Source organism: Oncorhynchus clarkii, unplaced genomic scaffold, assembly GCF_045791955.1.
Source record: "Oncorhynchus clarkii lewisi isolate Uvic-CL-2024 unplaced genomic scaffold, UVic_Ocla_1.0 unplaced_contig_5351_pilon_pilon, whole genome shotgun sequence".
In the NCBI taxonomy this organism is placed as follows: Eukaryota; Metazoa; Chordata; class Actinopteri; order Salmoniformes; family Salmonidae; genus Oncorhynchus; species Oncorhynchus clarkii.
Genome location: NW_027260999.1, coordinates 71,328 through 95,672, shown reverse-complemented (window position 1 = coordinate 95,672; position 24,345 = coordinate 71,328). Strand labels below are relative to the sequence as shown.

The window sequence follows — 24,345 nt, the reverse complement described above, 5'->3', positions numbered from 1 at the left end:
TAGGCAGGTCCATGTTCATTCTGGTATGAGGCAATAGGCTATCGGTTTCATAAAATGTATGAATCCTTTTCCTTGTCATTTATATGGCCTCTTCTATAGTACTATAGAAATATACTAATAACATTTGATCTGAATATGCACTGTTGCCTGACAGGCTCTCTGAGCACCCTCACAATCGGATGCATCCTGTATTCATGGGAAAAGGAAGATAGCCTGTGATGCGACTTCCGCTTTTGGACGAGAGTCTCGCTGTTAACAAGGAGGGAGTTCTATTATACTGACCCGGGGGGTAAACCGGGCTTCACGTCACCGGGCAAAAGCGGTGAGGGCAGAGCGCCTAGCTCTAATAGAGCCATAATATCAACAGAACAGCATGATGAATCATTCAGGAACATAAAACATGTCTTTTTTAAATCCAATTTCAGTCGTTTTCCTTGGGAAGGGTGGTTAAGCAATATATGTTTCTTTATGAACTGGATGATTCGAGTCCTGAATGCTGATTGGCTAACAGCCTTGGTATATCAGACCATATACCACGGGTATATACCTCATTTATTTATACTGCTCTAATTACATTGGTAACCAGTTTATAATAGCAATATACCTTGGCTAAGGGCTGTGTCCAGGCACTCTGCACTGTGTCGTGCTAGAACAGCCCTTAGCCGTGGTATATTGGCCATATACCACACCCCCTCATGCCTTATTACTTAAATAAAACACTTAGGATTCAGTGTCATCACAACTTATTACTAAGCTTGCTTGACATTCGTCACTTTTGTTTTCAGCCGACTTCGCTGTCGGCTTTGACCGTGGCACCCAGCTCACCCTGGCAAGGCATCCCTGATTTTCTTAGCCCGGTTCACCCATTAATCAAATCCCCTCACTGTGACACTCCATCTTAACTCCTCCTCTACATGTACTGGATTGGCTGAACAGTGCAGAATAGAACCCCGTCAGTTTTTTATTCTTCTCCTCAAGACCAGGAGGTGGGGCATCCCGCTCAGGTGGTTCTTTTCACACCTGCTTACATTAGGCTATTCCCAGTGACAGAATGCCATTGTTTCAGAACGTTCAACGTCCAGAATGTTCAAAAATCCTTTGCAAACTGTTGGTTTTAAATTCTTATTGTGCATTTTGTTGTTGTTGATCAAGTCAAAAACAATACTATCTTGCCGGGTGAAGGGTTTCCTTCTCCATGACCTCTTTTTTCATATACAACCTTTAAATTAGACATGTCATATTGCAAGTAGGTCTACATACACTGTGTATACCAAACATTAGGATCACCTGCTGGTCCATGTTGACTCCAATGCATCCCACAGCTGTGTCAAGTTGGCTGGATGTCCTTTGGGTGGTGGATCATTCTTGTTTTATACGGGAAATTGTTGAGCGTGAAAAACCCAGCAGCGTTGCAGTTCTGGACACAAACCGGTGTGCCTGGCACCGACTACCATACCCCTTTCAAAGGCACTTCAATATTTTGTCTTGTCCATTCATCTCTGAATGGAACACATACACAATCAGGGTTGCCAGGTCAAGCCTACATTTCTAGCCCAATGACTTTTCAAAACCCGCCAACAAGGCCTGAAAACTAGCCCAAAGAGTAGTGTTCGCAGCTAGAGAGGAGTTGCCACATTTAGCCAATAAACCATTTTTCCATAACGTCATCGAGCGAATTAAGAAGAAATCTCGACTTAACTTCTAACGACCGAAGTCACAAAATTGGGTTTTCCATCAATAATAATTATTGCGAGCAAATGTGACTAATATAAAACGAATGGCAATTGTGCCGTTATTATGTGCCTGTAACGGTTGTCGTAGGTGGAAGAAGGTGAAGAGGACCAAGGTGCAGCGTTGTACGTGTTCATGGTAAATTTAATAAAGGAACTGAACACTAGAACAAAAAACAACAAAGTGGAACAAACGAAACAGTTCCGTCTGGTGCAGACACACAAAGACAGAAAACAACTACCCACAAATCATAGTGGGAAAACAGGCTGCCTAAGTATGTTTCTCAATCAGAGACAACGATTGCCAGCTGCCTCTGATTGGGAACCATACCAGGCCAAACACCTAGAAATACAAAACCTAGACTACAAAACATAGAATGCCCACCCCAACTCACGCCTTGACCAAACTAAAACAGAGACATAAAAAAGGAACTAAGGTCAGGACGGGACAGTGTCAGATGTTAAGACTAGCCATTGGCTGGGTTTATGATTATAACTCAACTTTTCCATGGTTTGGTTAGCTAGATGCAGGTAGCCTATAAACCCTGATAGGCCCTCATCTAATTTCAGATAGCCTACAGTAGCCTAGGCAAGATGTAAGACGAACGATTTAGCAGCTTGCTTAGTTAAAATTGACAGACTCATTTATTCAGCAAGGCGAGGCGCTTTCTAGGTGCTTCCGTTGTCAGTTAGCCTGCTGGAATAGGCAACTAGGGTGGAGTCGAAATCACTAAGACAAATATGGAAATTACCTAATTAGGCCTATGCTTGTCAACAACAGCCATTGTATATTTGTTTTTCTGTGTAGCCTAATCTGACTGATCTACCTTCAATCTAATGCAATTGCGATAGAATTGTTACCATGATCACAGTTGATAACTTCCAATTTCATTAACTAAACATGGCCATCAATAATTGCATAATAACACAAGGCTACAACAACAACAATAAACTGAAGTTATTGGCTATTTATTAAATCCATTTGCCAGCTCTAGGTAGGCTACACAAGCGGCACAAATTGATTTGCAATGACTCCAGTGATATCATCATTTCCACATATTTATTGTATAAAATGGTAGGCTACATAGGAATAGCATTTAAAAGGCTAATTGATGACCAACAAATGCAAATGTATCATTCTCCACATTTAATGTCAGTTTAATTGAGGACTTTTCGCCATAACAGAAGCACACGAGGGAGTTCTGTAACTTCCATTTCAAAATGTCCACTCGTGCAGTGCTCGAGACCCATGAACTGAGCAAGCGTAAAACCCTTCGCTTGATATGCTTTTCTAAGTGCTGAGGATTGATGTGATGAGACTTGGGCACTGCGTCTTTGATTGACAGTGCATATATTTGTTTGTTTGTTAGTTAGATATACAAGCAAGTTACAACTGCACACCAATGCGAACAAGCCACCTCGACCAGTTTACAGCTAATTTACAGCTAATGCTAGTTAGCTAGCTAAATCAATGGAGAGAAACCTCTGCACGAGACCTCAGCCATCCACACCTTCCCATTTACACCAGAGATCTGTATATAATGACAAGATGCTCATGTCTCCACCCTAAAAATAGGAGTTGTTGTCTCAAAGGTGGGAAGGCAAACGACAAGGTTAAAAATAAATGCAAAGAAACGCATTGGGCTTATTTTGGACAGATTTTGGCGAGAGTGAAACCTCTCACTTCGACTCTTTCTCCCAAGTCCCTCCACCTACCACTCACAACAACAAAGATGAGAGATCACTTCTTCCTCTGACAAACGGTTTCAACTCGCAATTTGAATTTGAGGTTTGGTCCAAAATAATCGGTCATGTGGACACTTGAAACACATGGAGACATTATCGTACTGTAATAGAGGAAAAGTGAACCTTTCGAACCATGCCCTGGGGCTCCAGAGTGGCGCAGCGGTGTAAGGCACTGCGTCACAGTGATAGAATCGTCACTACAGACCCTGGTTCAATCCTGGGCTGTATCACAACCGGTCGTGATCGGGAGTCCCATCAGGCGCTGCACAGTTGGCCCAGCATCGTTCTGGTTTGGCAGTTGTAGGCCGTCATTGTAAATAAGAATTTGTTTTTAACTGACTTGCCTAGTTAATTAAAGGTAAAATACAACCCATTCTCAATCTGAGAAATAAAGTAGGCCACTGTCCACAAAGTGGACCGTCTAGCATGCTGTTCAAACAGTTGGAGACGGACAGAAGGGTGTGTTCATAACAATTCAACTGTTTTGCCTTGTTAACTGAATTCAGAGCTTGTGAAATTATACCTAGATCCAAGTTAACTAAACTTGGAATATAAGTATTTGCTGGCTACTCAGCAGCACGTGGGCTTGTGCTTGATAGATTTGTATTGAGACCGGTGTTCATTTCCCATAATGCCTGCTACATTATTAATGAATGTGCGTTATGCATGGTTCTGGTTAAATTTGTTACAAAAGGGGCTTTTTTATAGACAGACCTGAAAGCCAGATTAATGATTAATGCAGAAAAATGCAGGTACAACTATTTAGAACAATTAATTAAATAATTAGTGGGTCTTATGGTTGTGGAAGGCCTATATTCAGCCTAGGTTTAATTTCACAGACTCGGAATTAATTAGATTATTTTTGACTGTTTTAATGCAGTGTATTTGACCTTTAATTTTGAGAAAACATTTTCAAAATCTAGAAATTAGTTTTAGGCCATATCCCCCTCCCTACACTCACTGCGGAAACATATCCTCATGAAATCATGTGATTTTAAATGTCCCGTACCTGCCACCGCACAAACTATCACCATTCCCATTTCTCCCATCACCCCTCCTGTCTCCCATCACCCCTCTTGTCTCTCCCATCACCCCTCCTGTCTCCCATCACCCCTCCTGTCTCTCCCATCACCCCTCCTGTCTCTCCAATCACCTCTCCTGTCTCTCCCATCACCCCTCCTGTCTCTCCCATCACCCCTCCTGTCTCTCCTATCACCCCTCCTGTCTATTCTATCACCCCTCCTGTCTATCCTATCACCCCTCCTGCCTCTCCTATCACCCCTCCTGCCTCTCCTATCACCCCTCCTGTCTCTCCCATCACCCCTCCTGTCTATCCTATCACCCCTCCTGCCTCTCCTATCACCCCTCCTGCCTCTCCTGTCTCTCCCATCACCCCTCCTGTCTCTCCCATCACCCCTCCTGTCTATTCCACCCCTCCTGTCTATCCTATCACCCCTCCTGCCTCTCCTATCACCCCTCCTGCCTCTCCTATCACCCCTCTTGTCTCTCCCATCACCCCTCCTGTCTCTCCTATCACCCCTCCTGTCTCTCCCATCACCCCTCTTGTCTCTCCCATCACCTCCTCTCTCCTGTCTCTCCCATCACCCCTCCTGTCTCTCCAATCACCTCTCCTGTCTCTCCCATCACCCCTCCTGTCTCTCCCATCACCCCTCCTGTCTCTCCTATCACCCCTCCTGTCTATCCTATCACCCCTCCTGTCTATCCTATCACCCCTCCTGTCTCTCCTATCACCCCCCTGTCTATCCTATCACCCCTCCTGTCTATCCTATCACCCCTCCTGTCTCTCCTATCACCCCTCCTGTCTCTCCTATCACCCCTCCTGTCTCTCCTATCACCCTCCTGTCTCTCCTATCACCCCTCCTGTCTCTCCCATCACCCCTCCTGTCTCTCCCATCACCCCTCCTGTCTCTCCCATCACCCCTCCTGTCTCTCCTATCACCTCTCCTGTCTCTCCTATCACCCCTCATGTCTCTCCCATCACCCCTCCTGTCTCTCCCATCACCCCTCCTGTCTCTCCCATCACCCCTCCTGTCTCTCCTATCACCTCTCCTGTCTATCCCATCACCCCCCTGTCTCTCCTATCACCCCTCCTCTCTCCTATCACCTCTCCTGTCTCTCCTATCACCTCTCCTGTCTATCCCATCACCCCCCTGTCTCTCCTATCACCCCTCCTCTCTCCTATCACCTCTCCTGTCTATCCCATCACCCATCCTGTCTCTCCTATCACCCCTCCTCTCTCCTATCACCTCTCCTCTCTCCTATCACCTCTCCTGTCTATCCTTTCACCTCTCCTGTCTCTCCTATCACCCCTCCTGTCTCTCCTATCACCTCTCCTGTCTATCCCATCACCCATCCTGTCTCTCCTATCACGCCTCTTGTCCCTGCCATAGTTACACAATCCTGAGACGTGATAAATACGAGCCCTGAGTTGAGTCTGTTAATGCAGCACATTCTTTAGATTTGACATACAGTTTGTATATTTCACAACAACAACAGTGAAAGTGAAAGATGAAAAGAGGAACGTATGGTGAAAGAAAAGGAGAAGTGGAAGACTGGTCAGGATTATAAGGTCTCCTCCTGAGACCCCACTGTGGTACCATGTGACTTATTTAAAGTCCGATACCATTTCTTGTAAAACAGATTATCTTCATTGACCTAGAGTAGGCCCCACAAGGCCTTACAATAAGCTAGCTAGCAACCCTACCAAAGGCTAGTTACAATAGCCACTCTAAATTAAGCTAGCGACCCTACAAGCTAGCTAAAATGGACCCTATCCTCAATTAGCCATGGATGGAGATAGGGATTTGGACTTGTGGTTGTACTTAATTCTCCGTACCGGCCAATGACTATAATGGCGATTCTGATCTAACCATTAACTCATACATATTTGTGCGCCTGGATGGAAGTTCAATATGTAGCTAGATGTGGAAGGCTAATGTTAACTAGCTGACGTTGCCCATGAATGGAAATTAGGATAGCGAGCAAGCATTTTATCCAGGTAGCCTAGGACAACAAAAAATGAAAGCCTGTTCTGTATGACAGAGTGATAGACCGTTTCATTAGCATGAATGAGAGGAGGATGGTATTGGTGTTTCTCTACAAGTAGGGTGAGTCAACGTGTTTTTCTACTTGTACGCAAGGTATATATCAGCCAAGCCCCGCCCCTAATTGTAATGAGTTGCACCTGGAGACAGATACATACACCTGGGTTAATGAAGACATGCACATCACACATGTAAATGTAAACTAACACTGTATAGCCTCAACACATGGTTAAACTGTACTTGTTTATATCATGGATGGTCAGTCCTTGTAGTAGCCAGAGCTCTGTCTATGAATTTGAGAGTGGTTACATTTCTCCAGGCCTGTACCTCATATCTCTACCAAAACAGTAGCGGCGAGTGCTTTGCTATTGTTTCTTTTAGGTATCAACTGGTATGTTCAGATTCAATTAAAACAGTTTAGTTGTGGTTAATGGTGGTTATGAGGAGGGGACAGAACTGAAACCATTGTTGTGTTCCAGGTGGTAAAGTAGTCACCCATAGTCACCCGTGGTTTATTTCGTGCCTCACTGTCTGTCAGTGTGCAGACACTTCAGTTAGATGGATCTTTGTGGAGGTCTTTTTAACAATGCTCGTCATGCATCTTGTTGACGTTCATCGTAGGACACCTCACATTACACACACTCACTGCCAAAACATTTTATGATGAAATCATGTGATTTCACATCACACATCCCTGCCACCGTCCCTCCAATCTCCCATCACCCTTCCTGTTTCTCCTATCACCCCTTCCGTCTCTCCTATCACCCCTCTCGTCTCTCCTTTCACCCCTCTTGTCTCTCCTATCTCCCTCTCGTCTCTCCTATCCCCCCTCTCGTCTCTCCAATCGCCCCTCCTGTCTCACCTGTCTCATATCACCCCTCCTTTCCCTCCTATCATCCCTCCTATCTCTCTCATCATCCCACCCATTTCTCCTTCCACCGTTCCTGTCCCTCCTATCACCCCTCCCCGTCAATTATCACCTTTCCTATCACCCTTCCTGTCTTTCCAATCAACACTCCTGTCTCTCATATAGCCTCTTCTATCACCCCTCTCATCTATCACCCCTCCTACCCCTCTTGTCTCTCCTATCACCCCTCTCGTGTCTCCTATCACCCCTCTCGTCTCTCCTATCACCCCTACTGTCTCTCCTATCACCCATACCATCCCTCCTATCACCCCTCCTATCTCCCCTCCTGTCTCTACTATCACCCCTCCTGTCCCTCCTATCACCCCTCCTATCTCCCCTCCTGTCTCTACTATCACCCCTCCTGTCCCTCCTATCATCCCTCCTATCTCTCTCATCATCCCACCCATTTCTCCTTCCACCCCTCCTGTCCCTGCCGTAGGTTTACATTCCTGAAAACAATAGCAGTATACTTTGCTCAAACCACTGCCAGTTCATGTCCTTAAAGATTAGTGTTCCAATGTGGTTAGCCAAAAAGATTACAAGATAATTGACAGTGTCATCATATGAGCAAAAGGCTAAACAGATCCTAGATCAGCATTTCTCCTCTGAGACGTGACAAATACGGACCCTGAGTTGAGTCTGTTAATGCAGCACATTCTTTAGATTTGACATACAGTTTGCATATTCCACAACAACAACAAGGAAAGTTAAAGATGAAAAAAGGAACGTATGGTGAAAGAAAAGGAGAAGTGGAAGACTGGTCAGGATTATAAGGTCTCCTCCTGACACTCCACTGTGGTACCATGTGACTTATTTGAAGTCCGATACCATTTCTTGTAAACAGGTGATCTTTCTTGACCTAGAGTAGGCCCCACAAGGCCTTACAATAAACTAGCTATTGACCTTACAAAAGGCTAGGTAGCAACCCTACAATAGGCTAGACATAAAGGGCCTTTTTTTCTATCAGTGTGGATAGTTATTCAGGGTCTTGTGTGGGAAATGTGGGTCTTAATCTTTCTCAATAGGTATTTCTGGGGGAAACTTCACACGTGTTCTTTTGCTTGTTCTTTGAGGTCTAGGTCAAGTTACTGTGAAAGCACTCTGTGAGGCCAATCCTCTGAAAAGGGCTAAGACTCAATCGTTTTTTTACTGGGATTCCTCGCATCCTATCTCCTCTCCTCCTTGTCAACCCTATTAGAAGAGAAGGTCAAGGTCCCTCCACTTGGAACATATTATCCAATGAGTTTTGTGAAGGGGTCGAGGAGAGAGGATGCAAGGACTGAAGGAAAGATTCATTGAGACAGAGCTAAGATCTCCACAGTTTCAGAGATTTAAAAGGGAAATTCAATTAAAACATAATATGATTGAATATCAAGGGGGAAGAAGAACTTCCACATAGTGTATTATGGCAGCAACAAAAAACGGTATATTTAAAGTGTCTTAGTACAGCAGAATATACACATACATACCAGTATCTATAGTCATTAACTCTCATTGTCTTAGCACAACCGATTGCACATGGCATCCACCTACATGAACTATTACACAACTCTATACCTCTACTCTGTTACACAAGAGGAGAGAAAGCATCACAAAGATCCTTAGATCAGCCTTTCTTAAAGTATGGGTCGCGACGTGTAAGAGTAAATATATAGTTATTTAATTGATTACTGGAATTGATTTGGCCAAGTGCAACTGCACTCACTGTTCAGTGCGCTCTCTGCTTAGCAACGCTCTCTGCTTATCAACGGTCTCTGCTTATCAACGGTCTCTTCTTAGCAACGGTCTCTGCTTAGCCACGGTCTCTGCTTAGCAACGCTCTCTGCTTAGCAATGGTCTCTGCTTAGCAACGGTCTCTGCTTAGCAATGCTCTCTGCTTAGCAACGGTCTCTGCTTAGCAACGGTCTCTGCTTAGCAACGCTCTCTGCTTAGCAATGGTCTCTGCTTAGCAACGGTCTCTGCTTAGCAATGCTCTCTGCTTAGCAACGGTCTCTGCTTAGCAATGCTCTCTGCTTAGCAACGGTCTCTGCTTAGCAATGGTCTCTGCTTAGCAACGGTCTCTGCTTAGCAATGCTCTCTGCTTAGCAACGGTCTCTGCTTAGCAACGGTCTCTGCTTAGCAACGCTCTCTGCTTAGCAATGGTCTCTGCTTAGCAACGGTCTCTGCTTAGCAATGCTCTCTGCTTAGCAACGGTCTCTGCTTAGCAATGCTCTCTGCTTAGCAACGGTCTCTGCTTAGCAATGGTCTCTGCTTAGCAACGGTCTCTGCTTAGCAATGCTCTCTGCTTAGCAACGGTCTCTGCTCAGTTTAGCAGAGACCATCATTTTAAAGGTACATTATGCAGAAATTTCTCTGCCATTTCCTGGTTGCAAAAATTCGAATAGTTTGCCTAATATAAGTTTGTGATCAAACAAGCAAGTATAGCGTAGAGAGTCATTGTACCATCGAAACAGCTGTGAAATATGTCTTCAATAACCAAAAATATTGTATTTTCAGTTGTTTGAAGCTGGTGAACAAAATCAAAAGTGAAAGATGCAGAAATGAAAGTTAAGAATGGGAAGAATATAAATTGTGCACATAACATAGATCTAAGCTTCTTGGAATTGATTTCAATGATAATGACAGATCTATAACTAAAATGTCTGTCTGAATTTTGTAGGGTCACCCAAAAAAGTGACCCTTTGCAGCTTTAAATGTTTCAGGACAAAATTACATGTTTTTAAGTATTTTTTTGTTGTACTGGGGATAGTAACATTACTAATATAATAAATATATATATATTTAAATGTTTTTATATATAGATTTTTTATATGTATGTTTACCTCACATAATATAATTGTAAAGCATGCATTTAGGTGTCTGTAATATAATACATGTGGCAAAAACAAATGTAGACATTAATAAATGCATTTCTATAGCTTCCAAAATATTAATTACAAACAAGGGGAGTGCCAAGATGGAGGCATTTTGGCTTCAACACAGCGCCCCCTATAAGTCATCTAGTCTATATATAATTTATTGGCACAACACCATGCTTAACTATTCTCTTTGCATTTATACATGTTGCAAAATCAGTGCAGATGTTAGTTTACCAAATCATAGTGTGTATTGCAGTGACTCATTCACAGTCATAGACTGCTTTCAATGTAAGGAAACAAAAACCTTAAAGAAGTTAAATGGTTGATCTGTACCTTTAATTTTTGGGTCAAAGTGTTATAACACTGAACAACATTTTCTGACATTAATTTCCTGTTGAATATAAATATGTTACAAAGAAAGGCATATTGCATCTACATTACAAAAATTAATGTCAGAAGTGGGATTCGAACCCACGCCTCCAGGGGAGACTGCGACCTGAACGCAGCGCCTTAGACCGCTCGGCCATCCTGACATACAGGAATGAACTCATATTACCAGTACATGAGCCTGACAGTTTACGGTAGATTGTTTATCCATAAATATTGTGGGGAATACTAAAATTATAATACATTGGAAAAATGAAGAAGAACATTATCCACGGTTTACGCTACCATTGCATAAAGCCACGCCAAACGTTTGCTATTCATTATGTTTTATAAAGAAATGCCTTCATAATAGCGAACCTTGCGTTGGTTTGCGTTCATTTAGACATCCGGTAAATAGCCTACTTTCTTAGCTATCTATCTATCTTTAGAATAAATGTTTATTACTATATCTTGCTTGCTGTCTTGTGGCTATAAAGGAGTAGCAGTAGCTAGCTAAGTCTGTTGGGCTAAAGTTTTGGGAACTTTTAACGCTTTTCTGAACATTGGTTTTGGAAGTTAATTACGTTGTAATGTGAGAAAATGGCAGACAGCTTGACTGAGAGAAAGTCTACATTCACACAATCAGCCCCTCACACACTTCTTTGGGGGACCCTATTGTATAAAAAAAGAATCACAAGAATACCTAGTTAACACGTAATCGGCCCCACACTGACAGTGTGTGATTTGTGTTGGTCCAGTAGAGGGTGCTGTCAGACCAGTTATTCTGAAAAACTATTTCAGTGACTGAAACAGAGCAAAATCCTTTTTTTTGTAGCAACTTAATACAATCATGATAGATAGAGACTATCTGCCTGCTGTGTTTCTATTTGAAAAATAACATTCCTACTGATCAGGACCAGTATATTCCAGGGATGGCCATTTTGTATAGTTTTCCAGGTGAACATTGGCAGATGGTAAGATATAGAAAAGCCAGTGGCACATGAAACATTTGCTGGTAAATTAAACACAACAACAACATAATCAAACAGTGCTTTACTGTAGGTTATGAATATTAATTTGGCACACTACCAGGATCAAAATTGTATATTGGCCGAGGTATATTGGTCATATACCACACCCCCTCGTGCCTTATTGCTTAATTCTATATTTCTCTACTGTATGTCCATGCCGCTCTGACATCGTTCGTCCGTATATGCATATATTCTTAATTCCATTCCTTACTTAAGATTTGTGTGTTTTGGGTATATGTTGTTAGATGTTACTGCACTGTTGGAGCTAGAAGCACAAGCATTTCGCTACACCCGCATAACATCTGCTAAACATGTGTATGTGACCAATACGATTCGATTTGAAAAGTGTCACATGTTAAAATATTTTCAGTAGGGTGCAAGACATGCAGGTAAAACATTTTTATAGAATCATAATTGTTTTACAGAACATTCAGGGAAAAAATATCCTCAAATACAGTGCCTTGCGAAAGTATTCGGCCCCCTTGAACCCCTTTGTGACCTTTTGCCACATTTCAGGCTTCAAACATAAAGATATAAAACTGTATTTTTTTGTGAAGAATCAACAACAAGTGGGACACAATCATGAAGTGGAACGACATTTATTGGATATTTCAAACGTTTTTAACAAATCAAAAACTGAAAAATTGGGCGTGCAAAATTATTCAGCCCCCTTAAGTTAATACTTTGTAGCGCCACCTTTTGCTGCGATTACAGCTGTAAGTCGCTTGGGGTATGTCTCTATCAGTTTTGCACATCGAGAGACTGAAATTTTTTCCCATTCCTCCTTGCAAAACAGCTCGAGCTCAGTGAGGTTGGATGGAGAGCATTTGTGAACAGCAGTTTTCAGTTCTTTCCACAGATTCTCGATTGGATTCAGGTCTGGACTTTGACTTGGCCATTCTAACACCTGGATATGTTTATTTTTGAACCATTCCATTGTAGATTTTGCTTTATGTTTTGGATCATTGTCTTGTTGGAAGACAAATCTCCGTCCCAGTCTCAGGTCTTTTGCAGACTCCATCAGGTTTTCTTCCAGAATGGTCCTGTATTTGGCTCCATCCATCTTCCCATCAATTTTAACCATCTTCCCTGTCCCTGCTGAAGAAAAGCAGGCCCAAACCATGATGCTGCCACCACCATGTTTGACAGTGGGGATGGTGTGTTCAGGGTGATGAGCTGTGTTGCTTTTACGCCAAACATAACGTTTTGCGTTGTTGCCAAAAAGACCAGAGCACCTTCTTCCACATGTTTGGTGTGTCTCCCAGGTGGCTTGTGGCAAACTTTAGACGACACTTTTTTATGGATATCTTTAAGAAATGGCTTTCTTCTTGCCACTCTTCCATAAAGGTCAGATTTGTGCAATATACAACTGATTGTTGTCCTATGGACAGAGTCTCCCACCTCAGCTATAGGTCTCTGCAGTTCATCCAGAGTGATCATGGGCCTCTTGGCTGCATCTCTGATCAGTCTTCTCCTTATATGAGCTGAAAGTTTAGAGGGACGGCCAGGTCTTGGTAGATTTGCAGTGGTCTGATACTCCTTCCATTTCAATATTATCGCTTGCACAGTGCTCCTTGGGATGTTTAAAGCTTGGGAAATCTTTTTGTATCCAAATCCGGCTTTAAACTTCTTCACAACAGTATCTCGGACCTGCCTGGTGTGTTCCTTGTTCTTCATGATGCTCTCTGCGCTTTTAACGGACCTCTGAGACTATCACTGTGCAGGTGCATTTATACGGAGACTTGATTACACACAGGTGGATTGTATTTATCATCATTAGTCATTTAGGTCAACATTGGATCATTCAGAGATCCTCACTGTACTTCTGGAGAGAGTTTGCTGCACTGAAAGTAAAGGGGCTGAATAATTTTGCACGCCCAATTTTTCAGTTTTTGATTTGTTAAAAAAGTTTGAAATATCCAATAAATGTCGTTCCACTTCATGATTGTGTCCCACTTGTTGTTGATTCTTCACAAAAAAACACAGTTTTATATCATTATGTGTGAAACCTGAAATGTGGCAAAAGGTCGCAAAGTTCAAGGGGGCCAAATACTTTCGCAAGGCACTGTATATACAGGTATATACTGTATATATATATATAGTATGCCATTCTCTTTATTCCATTAACAAACATTGACAATAGGTTTTATCCTAACTTCCTTTCTCTTGTAAATAATGTAGCATATAATTTCAAATAACCACACAATTGAATGTATTTAGACAAACAACTGAAGAAGGTACATAACTTGTAGAAAGTCAATATGCCTTGTAACATAATAATAATTCCGTAGTTTCAATAAACACAATGCAAAACCATAAAACATGTTTAAAGCATTGAATAGTTGCAAATGGTTTATAGGTCTACAATCCTTGTTCATTGGTCTGCTACTGTATAGTACTGTATGTTACAATTAGAGGGACTTAGGGACAAAATTACAAGGACTTAGAGACCAAATTAGAGGGATTTAGAATTACAGGGACTTAGAGACACAATTACAGGGACTTAGAGATAAAATTACAGGGACTTGGAGATAAAATTACAGGGACTTAGAGACCAAATTAGAGGGACTGAGAGATAAAATGACAGGGACTTAGAGATAAAATGACAGGGACTTAGAGACATTACAATCCATTCTGATGCAAGATTGATTGTCATTGTTTCACCTCTAAAAGCATGAATGATTCATTGCTGTATGTCACCCGACACCTGTTCTCTCTGCTTTGATTATTTCCAGTTGGTTGAGGTTGGGTTTCCTCACACAGTGACAAGAGCACACTGGTGTCTTACTTAATGTGATTCTGTCCTGGTTCACAGACATTCACCCCAGTCAAACCCTCTAGGCCTATATAACTTTAATGGAAGCCTTTCCTTTCCCTAAGTGCAAACGCTTGCATCCCTTCCTCTGTCTGCCTGATGGTAAGCTGTTTACTGGTCATTTTCATACTTTATGTCATAAGCGACGGGTCCCTCCATGGTGAATCCAAGGTAAAAGGAGACCTCCTCCGTACTGCATCCACTCCGGACTCCACCAAGGTATACTGGACGCACTGAGATTTTCAGATTGCCCCCGTAGTAAACATAAATGTCACTGTTTTCCGTTTTCCCTTTGACCCGTTGTAACAGGTTTTGTATCTCAGGATCCCTCCATATTGCTCCACTTTGCCACAGTTGATGCGGGTTTGGGGGTCTATCTTTGGATGAGGCCTTCTTGTGTGAAGTTTTGGGTCCCTCTTTGTACAGCAACTGATCAAGTCTGCCTTTGTGAATTATTCTCCTCAGTCCTCTTGATTTCCCGAGGTAGAAATGTGCGATGCAACTCTTCGCCGGAAACATGTGGGAGAAGCGACGATGGAAGGATTTTTTCGATGAAGTGACATACGTGCCAATGTTTTTGAACGTTGTGGTGCTCTCAAGCAGGTTGTCCTTTCTTGGCCACATCAGCAACATTGAGAGGTAGTACAGCTCTGTGCAGTTTGAATTGGTTCCCTCTTCTCGCAGTGCCTCGTTGAGAAGGGAGACCAGCTCCTCGTACCTCTTCAGCAATGTTGAGCTTTGCTTAACGCAGTGAAGAACAATGTTTGCAAGGATGAAATTGATCCGGTCAGCCATGAGTTTCCGTGTAGAATTTTGAACAATGAACTGCCATTTCTTCAGAATTAATTCAATTTGATTCCCATTCTTCTCATTCAGATACTGGAGAAGACCAGCAAATGAATCTGCTCGTTTTTGCTCCAAATAGTTTCGCTGCTCCTCTATCTCCTGCCGGAGACTCAGTTTTGGTTTACTGGCCCTTTCGGAGGCTCTCTCTTCTCCCGAGGAACAGAAGATGTGAATGTACTTCTTGAAGAGCTCTGATACTTTTCGTTTGTTTCTGTCCTCTGCTGTCTCCTTCTCAATTGACCTTGGCTTCAGGTATGTGAAGTAGTTCTCAAAAAAACTGAACATCTCCTTCAGCCGTGGCTTCAAAGAGACCAGGAATTTCTCGTGGTCTGACAGAACAGCAATGAATTGATCATTTGTACTGTTTGTTGTTTCATGAAAATCACTCACTGGCAAGTGGTTTTTGAGGAACTGCAGCATTTTGTTTCGCTGGAGTGCATCACTTTTGTTGAAAAAAGGAATATCTTTGATGATATCAAAAACAATCATTGAAACTTCCATTTCACCGACATACCCAGATGTGTTGTAGGTTCGTTGCCTCTTTCTGTTGGGCAGATCAAGGGAATCCATTGACTCGTCCTTCTTTGCGAGTTCCTGTGAATCTCTGAATGCTTTGGTGGCCTGAAATGCTAATTTTAGGCATTTGTCTAACCCTTCTGGAGTGAGCTCCTCAGCACGTTCAATTTCATATTTCAGGTGGCTTTTGTACACCTGTCCCAATGTGTCTGCAATGTAAGAATTGTACATTTTCTGCTGTGCATCCTTGGCCCATTGCAGAGCAGATATATAATCCTTCTCTTTCAGATAGAAATGCCTTGCCAGAGCTTGTGGCAGAGTTGCGTTTTTGTCAAATCTCATTGTTGCTCTTACAAGAACTTCTTTGATTTGGCTGATTCCCTCATCCGTCTGTATGTCTTCAATCAAAGGAGAGAACAGTGTATCTTTGTCATGTCCAAGTTCCTTTCGTTGCCGCGTGATCAGCATACTTTGGATGTTTTGAACCAGGATGTCCTTACCCATGCCAGATTTGTACAGCAAGTCACAGTGTAACAGACTGGTTGTTATTTCCCCCAGTTGAAGCTTGTGCTTTCCGGTGAGGACTTTGAGGCAATTACTTGCAATCATTTGGTGTAGAAACCGAACTGCCTGATAAGTGCCGCGCTCTTTAATGTTGAAGCGGATCAGTAGCGTGGAGTATGGGTTCATTTTGTCCTCAAGTGTCTCTTTTCCCCACAGAGCATTCCTAATCCCCACAAAATCCTCACATAGGGACAGGGCCATGTAGGAGCCGTTCACATATGTATTTAGCAAAGCTAAGAGTGAAAATAGCTGTCCTTCTTTTCTGGAGGTGTCAAGGTCTTTCAGGGTGTTGCACACCAGATTCTTGATGTACTTCTCACTGAAATTGTTTGTCATGATCATGAAGGCGTAGAACGTTTCAGGTTTTTGATGGTGACCTTTGAGCTCTTTCAGTTTCACCTCAAAGAAGCTCTGCTCTTTGGTGGAGAGCTTGTTGATCATGAACACATTGTCAAGTCGGCTGTTTCTGGAGCTCTCTGCAGGAATCTGTGATCTCTCACAGTTCAGTATGATGACCATCAGAGTGTCAGGTTTCTTCTTCTCGTTGGCTGCACTTAGTATGCATCTCTGTAGGTCTTCAACGTCCTCCCAGTTGTCCACCAAGAGTAGAACAGGAGAATAACTCAACTGCTTCTCTTTGCCACAGGTCAGCAGGTGTCTGACTTGGACTGCGATCTCACTGTTCTGTGCTGTGGTGTTTTTCAGAACGGCACATCTGAATTTACATCTCAAGTTCCACAACACGTGCATTGCCAGTGTTGTTCCACCACATCCTGGATGATGGAAGAGGTTTATTATTATGCATGGCGATGTGTACCCCTCTGTAGGTGTGATCAGGTTGTGAAGATCCTCATACTTGTCACGTTTGATGAATGGCAGACAACCTGGCCTCTCGGACAAGTAGAAGTTCCACCAAGTCACCTGTCCGCCTCTGTAAAAGTCCTCCTCCGTGTTGGTCTTGAATTCCTCAAAAGAGTCTTTGGTTTCAATTTCAGTGTTCTCACATTCATTTTCACTCAGTATATCAAGTACGGTCATCAGCTCTTCATCTTTTTGTGTCAGGAGGACTGAACTGGAGCCAGAAGATGGCAGATATCTCCTAGAGGACCGTGTCTGGGGTTCTTTGATTTTCCTGATGGTGCAGTCGATTTCAGTCAGGCTCAATTCGTAGATACATTTACTAGTAATATCCACTTTGCAGCGAGTGTTTATCATGTCTCTCCATTGACTGAATACATTTGAATCTTTGCATATGCAGAGCATATTATCCTCACCCTCAAGAGTGCGATAGATCGCACAAAAGGCCTCAAGTATAGGGCTTGAGATGTCAGTGACTCCTGAGTGAAGCATGAACACCACAAGTAGTCTGTCTTTCGACAAGACGTCTGGATTGCAGAGAAATGAAACCATATCGCTGATTTCTCCAGCACGTTTCTTGAGCCATTCACTGCTACTGAAAGGTCTGTCTGCTTCACTGACCTCATTTGCTCGACCATTACAAAAGACCCAGCTTGTCTGCTTAAACAAGTTCAGCTTTCCGATAACAGTGGAGACATTGTCATTAGTATTGTACATTCGAGGGTAATGAAGATTCGCTATGCGATCTGTTCTGTAGAAACTGCATGTCCCGTTCATGTCAGATTCTGGGTCAAACTCGAGCACTGCAAACAACTTCATCTCTTTCAAAAAACCCAAATGTTCATGTTGACTGGGGTGGCACTTGTTTGTGACAACTATAACTTGCAATGAGTTTTCAAGTGTGTCTCTCCCATGAGTTATCAATTGTTTTAGCCTCTGACCTTGGTGGTTTTGGTTGGGCTGCTGACAGTTGCTCTCCTCTTTTGACTTGCGTGCTGATGACCAACATTTGACTTCCTCTGTCAAACCTCTCATCTTCTCCTGTAGACTTCTGGGATTATTGTCTGCAAGAATGTTGATGCTCTTTGGACCTTGTCGAATAAACAGACATTCAGTTTTGTATTCTTCTCCATTTTGTTCAGATATTATTGAGGTATAGAAAAGCTTCTCTTGAGTGTGAATAACTTGGGACAACATCAACTTCTATCACCCACTTGTCTGAAGTCGCGCCATCTAGACGTTGAACCTGAAAGAATTTTGGAGGTCTGATGCATGATCTTGCGATATTTGTTTCTTCTCCAAAGTGTTCCTTGAGATGCAAGTCAAACCTGTCTGTATACATATTGAATGATGGCAGGTTTTGCCCAATCACCTGTCCATGCATGTGTCCGGGCCCGCCTGTCACCCCAAAATGAATTGTACCATTGGTGCGAGAGTTCATGCAGGCTGCGGAAAAACGAAACACTTCATTGCTGAACTTTTCCAGAATATCTATCTCACTGGCTTCCTCTGTGCTTGGCAGGAGCTTGTACTCATGTACAGGGTCAATGAGATTGCTTGGACCGGATTCAGGGGGGAGGGTATCATTTTGTATGTATGTGAACGATAGGTCGTTTTTGTCAAAGGGACGTGGGGGACATATTCTCTTCTCCAGATTTGGAACAGTTTCTCTTAAGTGGTCAAATGATGAGATGGACGTCTCACTTTGTCTCGTATTGTCCTCCATATTTCCATAAGCTGGAATGTATTCCGACTCTACCATTGGCAGTAGAATGGGGGATGCAACATCTGAACCGGAATGTCTCAGTTCTTCCACTGATGTCCATGATGAGCTTAGACTTGGAGCCACCGACTCCGATTTCACACTGTCAGAATCCAGAGTTTCCTCATGTGACCCCATCCTAGCTTCTGGTATGGCTCTAAATCTAAATCTCTCCTGTCTTCTGAAGGGGTCACTCTCAGGGGATCTCGTGCTTCTCCCTACACTCTCCAAGTCGTTTCTCAGTATCTCTACATTTTTTATGATTTGAATCGCAGGCCCAAACTTAACACCGAAATCAGTCAAGTCCTGTTTCTCAATGCAAACCAGGCTAGCTCCTGACACGTCCTGTTCATAAAGTTTTGTTGCGACCTCAGGGAGTTTGAGGCTACTAATTAGCCACTCTTTCACATGCTCCTTCGTCCAGTCTTCGATTCTCTGTGGGAATTCTCTGAGGTTGCTGACTCTGTTCATGCCATGATGTTCAGTATGCTGAGAACCCAATAAATAAAAACGATCATCACCATAGGCAGTTGTATTTCTTTTTAAACCAATTAACAGTTACTGTACCTGCACATATAGTTGATATTTTTTATTTGCCAAATCACCAATGCCTATTGCTTATTATTATTGAAACTAAGAACAATCCACTGAACATACATGTACAATGCATACATAGAGTTTCAGCTTAAAACTTGCAAACATACCATTGTTGCATGCACTCCACCAATGGACAGTTGTGTTGTGTCTGATGTCATCATCCTACAATTGGTGGAAATACATTAGGTGCAAATACATTCATTTGAAATTAAACAAATTTATGTTTTGGATCACCTCAAATGTGTTTTTTTATACATACATGCAAGGTATTGTGCATTTTAATTTAGTTTATTTTTTTTATAGTAATGAATTCCCACATGACACACTTTAGATACTTTAAATTATTTAAAAAATCATCATAAATGACCTTGAAGATGGACCCATTGACTGGTCACTCTTCATTGACAGATAGCTGGGCGTAGGTGAGTCTGCTCCCTCCCTGCAAAACATGTTATTGAGGTGTGTTTTTAATCAATCCTATGCTCATGATGTACAGTCACTTTTACCGATCTGCAAGATGTCTATTAGAAATCACATATTCAAAAGTGTCTCCGAGTAGGAGTGCTGATCTAGGATCAAGTCCCCCTACATCATTATGATCTAATAGATAATAGGCAGAATCTACCACACACCCAAACCAATTTAGTGAGGGTGCTGGAGTCAAAATGCTAAACTGGAGAAACAGGAAAAAGTCGCTGCACTTTTCCAGACAGATGAAAATCTATTTATTTAATTGTGGCTGAGCTTTCGGTCAGTCAACCGTCATCAAACCATATGCAAAATAATATTCAAAACTGATGCTAATCAAAACTGATGCTAATCAGTACTGATGCTAATCATAACTGATGCTAATCAGTACTGATGCTAATCATAACTGATGCTAATCAGTACTGATGCTAATCATAACTGATGCTAATCAAAACTCAAGCTAATCAGTACTGATGCTAATCATAACTGATGCTAATCAAAACTCAAGCTAATCAGTACTGATGCTAATCAAAACCGATGCTAATCAAAACTGATGCTAATCAGTACTGATGCTAATCATAACTGATGCTAATCATAACTGATGCTAATCATAACTGATGCTAATCAAAACTGAAGCTAATCAGTACTGATGCTAACCAAAACTGATGCTAATCGAAACTGATACTAATCAATTCTCCTACTCTGAGACTGTGAAAACGGGCCCAGACCTTTTGTCTTTTGTCGATTGTTGGACGTATTGACACATTGCAACGTCCTCATTATGAAAATCATAAATTACCTGCGATTGGGAATAAACTCTCTCTTGTAGTTTATCGGTGGATCCATTGAGCGGTCACTCCTCATTGACACACAGCTGGATGTAGGTGACTCTGCACCCTCCCTGTGAAATATACAGTCAGTACCCTAACCCTATAACATAGCTTGTAAATACAGTTGGAAATCGGGACCCATATTTATCCATATGCAGTGTTCACACTGCACGAGTCTCCTTATCCCTGGGTTTATTGAGATTTTAGCCTAGGGCTATGCAAGTCTTCACACTTGCACATTCTAGCACCAACCTTAGCCCAGGGCTAGCTGGCCTTGCTCCGGAGCCGGGTTAGGTCCAACTTTGTAGGACTAGACCCAGAAACCCGGTGCCAAAATAGCCCGTGTGAAACGGGGGTCAAGAAAAACGCATAGAATATTTCACTGTCCAATCACAATAGCAGATTTTCCACTTAATTTTCATATGCTTGTGATGAGTTCTGCACGCTATTTTAATAAGTACATTTATACTATTTCATCCTTCCATCTGAGGACAAAAACCTGACAAAAAAACTGTTGGATTTATTATGGATAAATGAATAAACAATATCCCCATTTTAAATAGAATTGTAACTAAGTAAACTTATAATCTGTTTTATTATATCTGATTAACAATATGAGTTCATAAGAAGGGATTGTGTGACACGGACAAGGAGTAATAAAAGTTAATGAACACCATTCCAACTAGGAAGAAACGAATGGGTTGTGGACTGTGTAAACACATAAGGTCGTTAACCTATGGTTGAACCTACAGAAACTTAGCTCTGGGTTTTTTTTTTAGATAAGGCAGTGAGTGCATTCCTAGGTTTTCTGTTAATTAAAACTGTCAGTTCAGTGGTGATCGATAATGTTGAGGCGTCAAAAGTTATCTGGGAGTGTGTTAGTAAGATAGAATGAACTTTTCACCTCACTTTGTCCCGGTCGAGAGGAGGGGATTCTGTTAAAGCAATGAAATGACGTCATTATCTGTATATAAACTGCTGCACGTGATTAAGTGGGAGCGCGCTCCGAGAATAAATTCTATTACCTATTATTGAAAGACTGGTCTGCGTCAATTTTATGCAAACAAGAAATCTTAGAAATTCTCATAAAATAGATTAAGGGCTTTCAATTGATGAAAGCACATTGGCATAATTAAATTACAGTAACAAAAACATACTTTCATCGGTGTGAAAACATTAGTTGCTATGGCTAACAAAAACGGTTGCTATGTAGGCAGGCTAACGTCTGCTCCCCACTGTCCCCAGGATATTTCAGCCCAGGATTAACACATGTTAGTGTGAACACAGGATAAGTTAGCCCAGGGTCCGTCTTAGCCCAGGGTCAGTCTTAGCCCAGGGCTAAGAACATTGCTGTGCGAAAAGGCCTAAAGTGTCTCACAGTAGTAGTGTTGATTTAGGATCAGTTCCCCTCTGTCCATATAATATTATTCATTATGATCTAAAAGGCAAAGCTGATCCTATAGCAACACTCCTACTCTGAGACTGTGAATACAGGCCCAAACCTTTTGTCCCTTGTGCCATGTCCTCGGTGGAAGTTGATTGGCTGACCCATTGAGTGATCACTCTTCATTGACAGACAGCTAGGTGACTCTGCTCTCTCCTCCTGGGCCACCAAGCCCTGTTTACCAGGGCAGAGAAGACTTGACCCTGCAACGTCCTCATTATACTCCTGTGGGGCAGTGGGACTACTATGCAGCCATTGGCGGATATGTTCACTCTTCCCACTCTCTGCACCCTCAGGCGATACAGTGGTGTCACTCATCCTGTCTCCACACCAGCATTCAGGTTCCTGACAAAGAAAACAAAGCGAGAGGGGTGAGAGGAAAGATCCGAAAAACCGCTCTTTAGCAGTAACTTCTTTATTGAGGATAAGTGTATTTACTGTGGCTGTGATATGTGGTTGTCTCACCTTGCTGTCTTAATCAAATCAAATCAAATCAAATGTATTTATATAGCCCTTCGTACATCAGCTGATATCTCAAAGTGCTGTACAGAAACCCAGCCTAAAACCCCGAACAGCAAGCAATGCAGGTGTAGAAGCACGGTGGCTAGGAAAAACTCCCTAGAAAGGTCAAAACCTAGGAACTTAATAAGATGAATGCACTAACTAACTGTAAGTCGCTCTGGATAAGAGCATCTGATAAATGACTCAAATGTCAAATGCTCTTTAACCGTGTATCAAAATCTCCTGCTAACTTCATTCCCTTTCTGAAACTCTCAGCATTGAAACAAGCGGAAGCAATGTACCGGACTTCTTGTCCAAATCATAGAGAACCAGGTCTAGTAAACACACATTCCTATATGACCACAACAGACTAATACCTCTCCTCTGTATATAAACCACTTGGGATACTCTCGTAGAAAATGTATTGTTTCCCAAACGTGGTAGTTATGTTGTTTGTAGAAAAGGCGTATCATATTGTGTCACCTTCAATAGGCAGACTGTGCATTCCCATGCAGTAGAAAGCTACAGTTTCTACAATAGCCAAAGAGGATAAAGGAAATCTGGTTACTCTCTCCTATGGTCCAGGGATACAAGATCAGACACCTCCCCTCGATGACTCAGCAGTGGTTGCACATGCAGTACATTTCATTTGACAGTCATACTTACCCGGAACTTCAGCTTCTCATATGAACTGGTGATTTGAATAGTGTCATGGTTATTTGACAATGGCTTACTTCCCAAACATTACCATGAAAAGCAAACAAATCTATTCATTGCCTATCGCCTCATCGAACATGGAGTAGACTGAATGAAAACTTGTGTTTCTGCATTCCAGAGACACATAATATACCAGGGAGTGTACTGTAACTCTGTACTGTAGACTTGCTACGTCAAATAAGATTTTCCCTCAGGAGCCATTTGATTTCAGTACGCTATTGAGTAAACTTGGACCTTCGTCACCCACGGACTATGTCTGATTTATACATTCAGAATCTCAGTTATTGCATGAGAAATAATCAGTACGATTATTATTATAACGAGCTCAACGTAATTAGGCTGCATTCATTTGTAATAATTAGACTAATTACAGCAGTATTATTAGTTTAGAAAACATTTGTGTAGACAATAACAGAATATATCCAAGACTTTAAACAGAACCTTACCACTCAGAGTCCTAACTTCACTCATATCTGCACAGTTTGAAAGGTGTGTTCTTAGATCCTGTGCAGCCACAGAAATACCAGTAACCGTTTCCCCGCTGTATTCTTGACAATGAACCACTAAACTCGTCACGTGTTCTGGGCCGCACCTAGGAGGTGCCGAATTTAACCCCAGAAGCTACTAATACAGGAGAAACATGGTCTATTTAGTAGCTCACAGCTAGTAGATCCTTAGCCTGCGTCTGAAGAGGTGTGAAGGCTGATATCTGATATCCGATACT

General features: G+C 42.2%; 1 non-coding gene and 1 pseudogene across 1 annotated transcript; both read right to left on the bottom strand.

Moving 5' to 3' along the window:
- Positions 1 to 10,756: 10,756 nt before the first annotated feature.
- On the bottom strand, positions 10,757 to 10,839 carry trnal-cag (transfer RNA leucine (anticodon CAG)). The gene has a single exon. It is a non-coding gene; the product is annotated as a tRNA-Leu (tRNA).
- Positions 10,840 to 11,710: 871 nt separating this feature from the next.
- On the bottom strand, positions 11,711 to 24,308 carry LOC139403112 (sterile alpha motif domain-containing protein 9-like; annotated as a pseudogene).
- Between the last annotated feature and the right edge of the window lie 37 nt (positions 24,309 to 24,345).